Consider the following 13,031-nt stretch of genomic DNA (forward strand, 5'->3'; position numbering starts at 1 on the left):
AAGTATGGACAGGGAAGCCTCCGTCATACAAGCACTTGAGAGTGTTTGGTTGCGTTGCGTACGTGCACATACGCAGCGAAATGCGCACCAAACTTGATCCTAAGTCTCACAAATGCATATTCCTAGGATATGGTGACAGAGGTGAAATGGGGTATAGACTTTGGGATCCAGTGAATAGAAAGATTATACGCAGCAATGATGTCATTTTTGATGAAACATGCATGTATAAGGAGCCTGCAAGGCAACAGGAGCCTGGCAGAGTCATCTTTGATGATGATGGACATCATGGACAACAACCAAGGGCTGTAAATCAGCCATTACAGCAGCAAAACCAGCCCTTAAATGGTGCTGAAAATGGTCCAAATGGACAGCCAGAGATGGCAGAAGATATCCCTATGGATATCCCACAGTTAGAGGAGATACCGGGTATGATATTTCAGCCTTATGGCATGGAACAGGAGCCACCAATAGGTGATATGCAGGCTGGACAGCAACCTGCAAATGATGGTCATTGGGTACGGAGGTCCACAAGACCCTCCAGAGCCCCTGACAGGTTTGTTCCAGGGGTTGACTACTTGATGCTCACTGACTGTGGGGAGCCCTCATGTTATAAGGAGGCTTTACAGAGGGCAGACAAGGCTCTTTGGGAGCGTGCCATGAAGTAAGAGATGGATTCTCTGCACAAAAATGGAACATGGAAGTTGGTGCATTCTACAGGCAAGAAGGTTTTGCCATGCCAGTGGGTTTGCAGGCTCAAAGTTGCACCTGATGCAAAGCCAAGATACAAAGCCAGGTTAGTGCTAAGGGCTTCAAGCAGGAATATGGTGTGGACTTTGATGAGATCTTCTCTCCAGTGGTCAAAATGACCACACTTAGAGCTGTATTAGCTTTGGTTGCTCATGATGATCTGGATTTGATTCAGATGGGTGTGAAGACTGCTTTTCTTCACGGTGATCTCCATGAGGAGATATATATGCAACAGCCAGAGGGTTATGCAGTGAATGGAAAGGAGAAGCTTGTATGCAAGCTGAAAAAGAGTCTTTATGGGCTCAAACAGGCACCAAGGGAATGGTATCATAAATTTGATACATTCATGAAATCACAGGATTTCAGGAGAAGTGACATAGATCACTGCTTATACACCAAGAAAGCTTTGGATGGCAGTCTATTGATCCTCATCTTGTATGTTGATGATATGTTGATTTCCGGGAAATCTCGTAAAGAGATGGATGCCTTGAAGAAGAGGCTGCATCAAACCTTTGATATGAAGGATTTGGGTGATGCAAATCACATTTTGGGTATGCGGATACTTCAGGACAGAAATTAGCATGTGTTGTATTTGTCTCAGAAGGAATACATTGGCAAAGTTTTGCAGAGGTTCAATATGGACGGGGGGAAGAAAGCTAGTACTCCTTTGCCTCCATATGTGAAACTCAGTGCTATGGACAGCCCACAGTCGGATAGAGACAGGGGTGATATGGCCAAGATTCCGTATGCTTTAGCTTGTGGCAGTCTCATGTATGCCATGGTTGCTACCAGGCCGGACATTGCATTTGCAGTGGGAGTGGTTTCTAGATACATGGCCAAATCTGGCAAGAAGCATTGGGAAGCAGTGAAAGGTGTCATGAGATACCTGAAGGGCACACGGGATATGTGCATTTGTTTTGGCAAACAGGATGCATTAGTGCATGGTTACACGGATTCGGATTATGCCGGTCATCCAGATAACCGGAAGTCTACTACCGGTTATGTGTTTACATTCACAGGAGGTGCTGTGTCATGGATATCCAGGATGCAGAAGTGCACTGTCTTATCTACTACAGAGGCCGAGTATATTGCAGCCACAGAGGCTTGCAAGGAGGCATTATGGCTATCTCGGTTAGTGGTTGATTTGGGTTATACAGGGGATATTCCATTGTTGCATTGTGACAGTCAGAGTGCCATCCAGTTGGCAAAGAACCCTGTCTTTCATGCAAAGACGAAGCATGTGGATGTGAAGTATCACTTCATCAGAGAGGTGGTAGAGAACAAGCAAATTCAGCTTGTTAAGATTCATACGGATGACAACCCGACTGATCTGTTGACAAAGAGTTTGCCTCCGGAGCGGTTTGCTCATTGCAGACACTTGATGGGCATTGGATGAGGCCAGTTTCAGCCTTGATATGGCCTTGTATATTATCATGTACATGCTGATTTTTCTTTTCCTTTACTTAAGGGCACTTTGCCTTTAAGTGGGAGGTTGTTGGGGTAAAGGCATTATGCCCACCCTTATAGTGTGTACAAGCCCATAAGTTATAGTACATAGTACACTTAGTACTTTTAATGTACTAAGTGCACTATGTGTACTAGTGCAATATACATGTGTGATAGGGGAGTCACACACTCAAATCTTGACTTGACTTATCTCCACAACTCTCTCTCTCTCTCTCTCCCTTCTTCTCTCTGTGTATGTCTCCCACACATGAAAACCTAACCCTAATTCTCCCATTCATGGAGCTGTACGGACATGTGTGGAGCTATACGGAGTGAAAATTTCAAAAACCCTAAAACTGTTCCAAAAACCTAAAAATTGCTTTTTGGAGGTTTTATCACCGGAAAACCATTAAAACAGGTTTTATATGAGTTTTCTTGCCAAACAGAACTTTTACATTGTTTTCTTTATTGACAAGGCTATAGGAGTTGTGGAGATTACTCATGGGATGAGAGAGTGATTCTTGGACTTGGGCTTGGACTTGGATTTGGACTTGGACTTGGATTTGGATCTGGACTTGGATTTGGACTTGGACTTGGACTTGGACTTGGGTTTGGATTTGGAGGTGGATTTAGACTTGGACTTGGATTTGGACTTGGATTGGAACTTGGACTTGGATTCATTGGATTTGGATATTGGATCGGGCACTAGCCTGGTGAGAGTTTCTTGTGGGTCATCCCCATGGTGTGCTTGGCATCAGAGATATCGTCCCTCGACATTGACCTTGACTTGGATATCCTACATCGGCATATCTGTTTGTTTTGTATTCATTGATTGTATTGATCCTGGCTAGCGTGCCCGTGGATTGTTCCTGAATAAATTCTTGAAAGGTGGCGGAGCTTGTTCCCTACTCAGTGTGGTGTATTGTGCAAGATCCTTATACCCTTCTTTCTCTCCCCTCTCTCTCTATCATTATGTGGTTGAATCTGTCACGGCACACCCTGCTGGGCTTACAGTGGTATCAGAGCAGGATTTCTCTTGAAGAAACTTTCTTGGGGTGACAGAACCATGGCAAGAATAGAGGGATAAAAAGGACCTAATGAAGGGAACAACTATGAGGCTGATCGAGGACTTTAGGATGGGAACCAGGGTCATTAGAAGAGTACCATGACTTTTAACAGTTCAAGTGATTTCTCAGAGAGGAAGAAGTCTTTGCTTGGAGAACCAAGAGGGAACATGGCCAAAGAAGGGCTCAAATGTTTGAAGATTTCATCAAGGATCGAGCCACCGAAGCCAAAGGCCTATCTTCGGGCCAAAGGAGTCACCATTGCAGAAGGATCTAGAGCTACTTGGTCTGTTTCTCGTGAAGGAATTAGGGAGGTTATTCCCAGGACTGCTTTCTCAGCTGCAGCTTCTTTGGGACAGGTAAGGGAAAGGAAGGCAAAGGAGACTACATCGACCGGCAAGCTGGACTTCAAGTCGGGAGAGAAGAGTGTCAAGTTTGGTGCTTTTCATGAAAAGCAGGATACCAGAAAGCTTTATCCTTTGTCAAGCAGTTTGATGCTGCTTTTGGAGGTGACGACTACTTCGAAAAGTCAAAGCTTTGCATGGTTCGTATGCATTTGAAGGATGCCACCTTGAATTGGTGGCTAACAAGAAGGGACCAAGCCGAAGACGTGGACCGACTTCAAGACTTTGTTCAATAAGAAGTTTCTACCCGCAAACTTTGAAGTTGATGTGTAGAAGGAATGGGATGAGGTAAAGTAGAAAGTTGGCGAGAATGTTGCATCATACCTTAACAACTTTTCAGCAATTTCTTTGAAGTTTACTTCTTATATCCGCATTCCATCACTAATCGAAATGCGTAAGTTTGTCAATGGATTGCAACCTAAGTTTATGCAAGCACTTTACATGGCGGGACCAAAAACATTGGAAGAAACTCAAGACAAAGCTTTGCAAGTGGAGGCCTTGTACATGCCTTGGATGGATGGCAAGACAAAGAACGACAATCGGGATCCATGTGAAAGGAAGAATTTTAAAGACCGATCCCCATCAAGAGCCAATTCTCATGAGAAGATGGGGACAAACCCCCACTCTTTCGAAGAAGATTGTCCCTCGAGCAACATGAAGAATATGCCAAAGAAGGGAAGTGTTTCCAATGAGGAAACAAGGGACATATGGCTGTAAATTGTTGGCAAGCCAAAGCAAGAATCCAGACAGATCGAAAGATCATCAGATTGACATCCTACCAAGAAGTTTGTCAAGAGGAGATTGCATTTGGAGCAGTCTTGTACCATGAGGGCCATGGTGTGGCCTATGAAAGTCTTAGATGAAGATTTCAAGGATTGTATTGGAAGAGATTGTAGAATGGAAATTTTGTGACTTTTCTTGTCATCAAGAAAGACTCTTTTATGAAGTAAACTTGTTTATGTGTAAGAAAGGACTTGAAGCCAAAAGTGACTACAACTCAAGCTTGGGAGAAGCTATTACTATTGGCCTAGCAAAAAAAACATGTTCGAGATTGTTTTGTTAGAAGGTCAAAGTTTGATCGACAAAAGCTAGTAGGATTATTGTACCCATTGAATGTTCTATGGGAGCGTATTGTTATGGATTTTATCTTTGGATTGTCAAAGTCAGGGAATGATGGTATACGGACCTCTTCAAGAAACCAAGAAGATCAACCGTGTATATTATTGGTTGGACCTTTCATATCAGTGGAGGATATATAATGCCTTCCATGATAGGGGAGCCTGTATTGAAGGATCCATCAGGGATGGAAGAGTCTAGTGCCCGGGTGCCCAAACCTCATAATTGGTCCCGGTTTATTAAAATAGTCCAGCCCGATGTGAACACTCTTATAAAATATAAGTTTGTCTGCCCAAACTTTAATGAATGTGAACCTGCAACCATAGACTTTAGTAAACAAAGAAATAATAATTAAATAAGGTTGAGTGTGTACACTTACCACCTGCAAAATACAAAAAATTCACCGCCTTAGTCCCAAATAGGTGTGCACATGTGCGTCCATGTGGTGTCCAGGCGTCTCTGATGCCCGTGGACATTCACAGGCAAAATACCATGCCATGTCCAGGCAAACAAAACAAGTCACACATGCAAGTGCACTTCACAGGCAAATGCTTGTGTGCGACAATTTGGATTAAATCTCCCAACTTGCCATCTTGTACACAAAAACTGTCGCGACCATGGGCATGCCGCACCACCCATGCTGGATCCAAATGCTGTACTCACTAGAGCCATTGCCCTTGCATGAGCCCAACTAACTCATCAGGATCACCAACCCTTCCATGAGTTAACATACTCACTGAACAGAGTCACGAACTCTTTCATGAGTTTATGCAGACACTAGGGTCACCAACCCTTGCATGAATGCATAACTACAATAGTCAGAGTCACCAACTCTTCTTACTGGCTTAGAGTCACCGACTCTAATCACTCATTAAAGTCACCAACTTTTACATGAGTGAATTCATCATGCTCCAAGAAATCCTTCTGCATGGCACAGATCTCTAGAGGATTGTGACACCTTATGTAACTATTTGGTCCTCATAGCTCTATTTCACATGATGAAACCCATACTCGGACACCAGGTAGGTGGAAAAGACATGGGAACAGGGTCCATAAGGTTTGATTAAGAAAAAGCACCAGCCTTGGTCAAAAAGCAAGAAAAAGCGAAAAGTCAAATGGGATTGACCACGAGCCAATGGCACCATTGGAAAGAGGAGAATGAGCGGGACTAAAAAGCTAAAAGCCGTTTTTTCAAAAAGCAACTTCAGGGTCGAAAAGCAAGGCTCTAAAGTTAGAAAAGCAAAGCTAAAGAACTTTGACAAAAGTTGAGTAATATTTTATTATTAAAAAGTAAAAGGGGAAAGCAAAGAGTAAAAGACCAAAAGCAAAGTAAAAGGCAAAAGCAAAGCAAAAGCATCACTTTTTGGCAAAAAGTCAAGTATAAAAAGGCTTGAACCTCTCTTGTAGCAATAGGAACAAGATCATTGAAGGGGCGACAACCATCATCAAGCTTTGGAGTTCACCATCATCAACTTCATCAAGATCGTGGAGATCATCCTCTTCGTTGTCATCATCCTCAACAAACTGCTGCTATTGCTCTACTGCTGCTCCTGTGCGTTGAACCACATCAGCCACCTGGCCATCATGACCTGTGTGCCGCCTTCAGCACCAGCTCGCTGCTCCTCCACCAGCTGCTCCATCAGTTTCTGCTCAGGAGCGCTGCCCTGCTCCAGCAGCTCCGCCTGGGTTCAGCCAGTGCCGCCAGCAGCTCCGTCTGCTTCAACCAGCAGCGCCACCTGCTCCTCCTCAGCAGCGCTGCCCAGAGTTGCTGCCTAGCAGGCAGCAGCACTTCTCTGCACCACTGCCATCTCCTGCTGCTGCTTACTGTATGCCAGCCGCCGCCTGAGTCACCAAAGCAGCCAACATCGGTGCTGATATTCTGCCCTTGCCTGGAGCTGCTGCACTGTCCTCTTGTCAGCGCCTTGTCTGGCCGCCATCTCCGTACAGCCATCGTAACGCAAGATCTGCTGCCACCTCCTGTGCTTGTGCGCCGTGTCGCTGACAGGGAGTCTTGTTACCATGTGTTCCTTGTCCTAAGCATACACCCCTTTGCATCCTTTGTGGGCTGTTTTTCCTACACGAGGTTGGGCTCTGAACCCTCAACTAGTCTCATAGACTACATTAACTACACCTATCTCCTGTGCACTTCGTGTGCAAACTTGGATATGAATTTGGACTTGGATCTGGAACTTGGACTTGGATTTGGATTCATTGGATATTGGATATTGGATCTGGTACTAGCCCGGTGAGAGATACTTGTGGGTCATCCCCGTGGTGTGCTCGGCATCAGAGATCGTGTGCCTCGACATCGACATCAACTTGGATATCGTACATCGGCATATCTGTTTGTTTTGTATTGACCCTGGCCAGCGTGTCCGTGGATTGTTCCTGAATAAATTCCTGAAAGGGGACGAGGCTTGTTCCCCGCTCAGTGTGGTGTATTGTGCAAGATCCCTATTCCCTTCTCTCTCTCCCCGCTCTCTCTCTCTCTCTCTCTCTCTCTATGATTATCTTTTGGATACGTGGTTGAGTCTGTCACGGCACGCCCCGTTGGGCTTACACCTTACATGAAGCAAGATGTGTGTAGGAGGTTTTGTGAATCATGTTTGTTGCTCAAAAAATGTAGGGTTTTTTTCATCTAAATATTAGCAACCATGTCAAGTGTGCCAATTAAACAGTGGCATTCTTTTATGTATGCTAGATATATGTACAGTTTCTTTTCCAGGCAACCATGTGGAAACATGTTCTTAGTCATGCCTGTGGGAAATGGCTGTTAGGGTTAGGGTTTTGGAAGGCACATCAACAGTAGGCGTGAGAGTGAGAGAGAGGAACACGACTGCTCATATATTGATAATGATGAAATGAAGTACAATAGCCACATAAAAGATGTAACCTAAAAGTGTGTTCACATGGTCCGGCCATAAACTGTGCCAGGTGGACCAAATCACTTATAAATCTTTATAAGTTAAACTAAGCTAAACTGGGGAAAAAACCTCCACTAATTGAAGTAAAAAGTGCCCCAGTAACCTACTGATGATCACTAGCACTCCCTTGGGTGCATACACAGCATAAAACCCAACAAACCCCCCTGGAGTGATATGTGATCACTGTACATCATCCACCAAAAGGAAACAAATTCAAAGCAGTGCGGAATGCTTCGAATTTTGGACGTGGTAGTGCCTTGGTGAAGATGTCTACCACATTCTGATCTGTAGGGCAGTAAATCAGACTGATATCACCTGCCTGGAGTCTCTCCCGAACAAAGTGATAGTGAATCTCAATGTGTTTCGTGTGAGCATGAAACACAGGATTCCTGGCCACGGCAATGGCACTCTGACTATCAGTATAGATAGGTGTAGGCTCCTCCACTGAAATATCCATATTAGTCATAAGACGACGCAGCCAGACACACTCAACGGTAGTAGTGTAGGCTGCTTTGTACTCTGCCTCACAAGACGAAGTGGCCACTGTGGTCTGTTTCTTGCTTAGCCATGAAATACATGAAGAGCCAAGAAAGAAACAATTTCCACTAGTGGAATGTCTAGTATCAAAATCACCAACCCAATCTGAATCGCTGTAAGCATATAGCTGCATGTCACTCCTCTCAGGATAAAGCAATCCAAGAGACAAGGTACCCTGCAAATACCGAAATACACGCTTCACAGCTTGCCAATGTGACAATCGCGGGCTGTGCATGAATCTGCTCAACTGAGATACGGCATACTGAATATCTGGCCGTGTAGTACACAAGTAAATAAGGCACCCAACAGCCTGAGCATATGTAGTGGCATCAAATAAAATACTGTCATCTTGTAGTGACAGTTTCATCCCAGGCTCCATAGGAGTGCTGATAAGCTTGCAATCCTGAAATTTGAACTTCTCCAGAAGTTTAGCAACATACCGAGATTGCAACAACCCAATGCCTCTGTTATCCTGCACAAACTGTATGCCCAAATAGTAGTGTACGAGCCCCAAATCAGACATGGCAAATGTCTGTTGCAGTATCTCTTTAAAAGCTGCAATTTTATCATTATTTGATCCCATGAGCAAAAGATCATCTACATAAAGACTGATGACCAGCAGATCTTTCTCTTCTTTCTTTACATACAAAGTGGCTTCTGATGGACTGTTCACAAAACCTTGAGTGAGCAGGAAAGCATCTATCTTTGCATACCAAGCTCGTGGAGCCTGTTTCAAACCATACAAGGCCTTTTTCAGCCTGCATACTTTCCCTTCATGACCATGTTCTGCAAAACCTATGGGCTGATGTACATAAACTTCCTCCTCGAGGTCCCCATGTAGGAAAGCAGTCTTGATGTCCAACTGATGAACAACCCAACCACGATGTGCAGCCAATGCAATGACACTCCTAAGTGTCGACATACAGGATGTAGGAGCAAATGTCTCCTCATAATCAATGCCCTTCTTCTGTGCATAGCCCTTTGCAACTAGACGGGCTTTGTACCTTTCAATGGATCCATCTGCATGTCTTTTCAACTTATAGACCCACTTAGTACCAATGGCTTTCTTGCCTTTGGGCAGATCAACCAAATCCCATGTTTGATTCTTTTTAATAGAATCAAGTTCATCCTGCATGGCTTTGTTCCAATGCACATTGTCTCGTGCATCCACAAATGAATCAGGCTCATCATCATCCTGTAAACTGGCTGCCATAATGGCTGTCCTGTAATGTCCTCAAATACCATCTAGGTATATGTCTGACCTGTGGAGCCTGTTGTCCCATATGTGGCTCAACTTCTGGCTCAATCTCCTGCTGAATTTCTGCACCACCTTCATGATTAGCTGGCTGCCCTGCACCCTCATGGGTTGGATCACCAACTGTGGAATGAAACTCCATAGGTAGTAGGCCTTCAAACACATCATTTTCAGCCTAATTTGCATCATAACTAGCCATGGATAATTCTGATTTTTCATCAAAAATCACATCCCGACTAGTGAATATCTTCTTGGATAGTGGGTCATATAACCGGTAGCCCTTGCTCTCAAGGCTATACCCAACAAAAATACATTTTGTGGCTTTATCATCCAACTTCCTCCTCAACTCTTTGGGTATGTGTGCATATGCAAGACACCCAAAAGTACGAAAGTGTGATACCGAAGGCTTGCAGCCATGCCAAGCCTCAAAAGGAGTAATGGAAACCAATGCCTTTGTGGGACATCGATTCAAAATATGACAAGCACACATAACAACTTCCACCCAAAAGACATGTGGTAGTTTCTTTGCCTTTAACATACATCTGGCCATCTCCATGAGTGACCGATTCTTCCTTTCTGCAACCCCATTTTGCTGTGGAGTATAAGGAGTAGTATACTGATGCTTGATACCTCTACTCTCAAGAAAGGAATTCAACATGTGTGACACATATTCCTCCCCTCGGTTAGAACGGAGAGTCTTAACCTTGCATCCTGACTCTGTTTCAGCAAGTGCTACAAAGGCCAAAAATGGATCATATACCTGTGATTTCTGTGTCAACGGATAGACCCAGCATATACGAGAGAAGTCATCAATAAATGTAGCAAAATAGAAGCAACCTCCTAATGACTTCGTTTGCTTGGGACCACAAAGATCACTGTGTATAAGCTGCAACTTTGCAGTTGTTCGTAGAGCCTGATCACGTGGAAAGAAAAACCGATGCATTTTTTCCAAAATACATCCTTCGCATATGTGATCTGGAGGCTTCTCCATAAGAGGTAGGTCTGTCAACATGTTATGTCGCTGCATAAGCATAAGACTACCAAAATTTACATCCCCCATGCGAGCATGCCATAACTCCGCATCAACCATAGCTGGAGTAAGAGTAAATGCATTATAAGCAGACTAATCCACTGGCTGAAATGCATCCAACTGATAGAGTCCATGACATAATGTACCAGTAAGCATCAAGGTTAAAGCATTAGCTTTGTCTCTGACCATGCATTTGTCATCATCAAAGTTGACTTGCATACCACACTGTGCTAAAGAAGAAATGGACAACAGATTCTTCTTTATCCTTGGTACATATAAGGCATCTGTAAGGCGAAGAATAGAGCCATCAATGGCTGTGAGCTGAATCTTCCCAATGCCACGAACTGGATATGAAGCATTATTGGCACACTGAACGGTCTTGCCAATAGGGGCAGGGCATACATTACAAAACAAATCCCTCCGAGATGTTATATGCTTTGAAGCACCACTATCAAAATACCAAGTACATGCATGCTCAGTCACACTGAGTGCCTGTGAAGACCAAGAGGCATCATAACTGCATGTGTAGAAACAGTAATCCCTGTCTTCAACAAAGGAAGCAGTCTCCGGAGGAGCTCTAGAGGCATCATTTACAAACATCCCGGATTCCTTCGCCTTCTCTTTGGCAATCCTCTTCCTACACTCTGTGATGTAGTGACCTGGCTTCTTACAGTAATGGCATTTGCCCTTCTTCTTGGGCTGTCCATCACCTTTCTTGGTATCCTGAGATGAACCACCATCACTTGAATTTTGATTTGAACTCTTTGGCTGAGATTTGCCTTTCCCTTTTTGACCTATCACAAATGTTTGTTCAGCACTTGTGTTCATGTTCATGTTCTTCCTGATTTGCTCTTCCTGTAACAAGAGAGCAACAAGTTCCTGATACTTTAGGGGCTCAATAGCATTCCTCATGCTGAGGTTCAAAGAGGTATGAAAAGCCAAGTAGGATCTTGGCAAAGAGTTTAAGATGGTGGATACAAGCTGTGTCTCAGGAATAATCTCATCCACATTGATGAGTTGCTCTCTCAAATCCTGCAGCTTGTTCAAGTGGCTAGACATTTCATCTCCTTCATGCATCTTTTGATTTTCCATCTCTCTTTTCAAAAATGAGATCCGTGCCTCATTACGAGCAGCATACATTTGCTCCAAAGTCACCCATGTATTCCGTGAAGAGCCAGCTGAACGAATATGAGGTATAATAGACCTCTGTACTGACAATGCAATAAGTGATAAGGCTTGTGCATCTTTGGCATCCCACGTCTTCTGAGCATTTGTTCTTTGAACAGGCAGTGGCGGACCTGGTGCCTGTGCCTGTTGTCCTCTTCCACGAGCACCCCCTTGGGGAGGAGTCTCTGGAGCCAATGGACCTGGACGTGGTTCATCACCACTAACAAAATCCCAAAGACCTTTTGCCACGAGCACATTTCTCAGCATAAAACTCCACAAGGAGTAATTCATGCCATCCAGCTTGTCTTCCTTAGACAAGTATGTGAACACATCACTCTGCTGTTGATTTGCCATTATGCCAGTGCACAATGTTGTACCTGTGTATCAAAAAACCCAAAAACAACAACCCTGAAAGCAACTGTACTCCACTGAGTACAACTGACCCAAATATGCTTGCACTCTCAATCCTCTGAATGTGCAAAACAATGCACCACTGACTGAGTACAGCAACAAAGGTGGCTCACACAGTGTCAAAATGCCCAAAAAATGCCCAAAATTTTTGCACCCAAAGCCTTGCGAAAGCCTGTAGAGGTTTCTTTGCAAGAAAACCTCTCTGTATCTGCCAGAAAAATTTTCACAGGAAAAACGCCCAAATTTCAAAACATGTAAAGCTGTAAATTTTTACCCAAAAGATTTTGCCGGCTGTAGGCTGTACGGAACAGCAGCAAGTACTGGTCGGCTGTATGGAACTGCAGGTACTGTACGGAGCTGCAAGTATACGCAGCAGGTGCTGGTCGCCTGCTGTTTGCTGTACGGAACAGTTGTTGCCTGTATGGACAGACAGGTGCTGGTGTGCTGCAGGTATATGCAGCAGGTGCTGGTCGACCAGTGTACGGAGTAGACTGCTGTACGGAGCAGAGCAGTGTACGAAGCAGAGCAGTCTGATGGCGAGGGACTGTACGGGCAGTGCAGGCGAACCAATACGGGCAGCTGTTGGTGAGGGCCTGTACGGACAGCTGGTGGCGAGGACTTGTACGGACAGCTAGGCGACGAACTGTACGGACAGCTGTAGGGTACGGAACAGCTGATGGCGAGCTGCAGCTGTATGGGCAGGCGAACTGATGGAGTGGCTGCAGCTGAAGGCGACTTACTGTACGGGCACTGATGAGGCACTGATGAGGCGACTGTCTGTACGTAGCTGCAGGGTACGGAACAACTGATTGGCGAGCTGCAGCTGTATGGGCAGGACAGGCGAAGGCAGCTGATGGCGTGGAACTGTACGGGCAGGGCAGGCCAACCTGCTCTGATACCAGAATGTGGGAAATGGCTGTTAGGGTTAGG

The 13,031-nt window shown here is 44.7% G+C and overlaps 1 protein-coding gene across 1 annotated transcript in view; it reads left to right on the forward strand.

Annotated features, from left to right (window-relative positions):
* Positions 1 to 13,031, forward strand: part of LOC147607741 (aldehyde dehydrogenase family 3 member H1-like) — a 74,685-nt gene that overhangs the window by 57,764 nt on the left and 3,890 nt on the right. The gene's annotated exons all lie outside the window — the stretch shown is intronic.

This window comes from Cibotium barometz, chromosome 55, assembly GCF_041138505.1.
Source record: "Cibotium barometz isolate CiBa-2024 chromosome 55, ASM4113850v1, whole genome shotgun sequence".
Classification (NCBI taxonomy): Eukaryota; Viridiplantae; Streptophyta; class Polypodiopsida; order Cyatheales; family Cibotiaceae; genus Cibotium; species Cibotium barometz.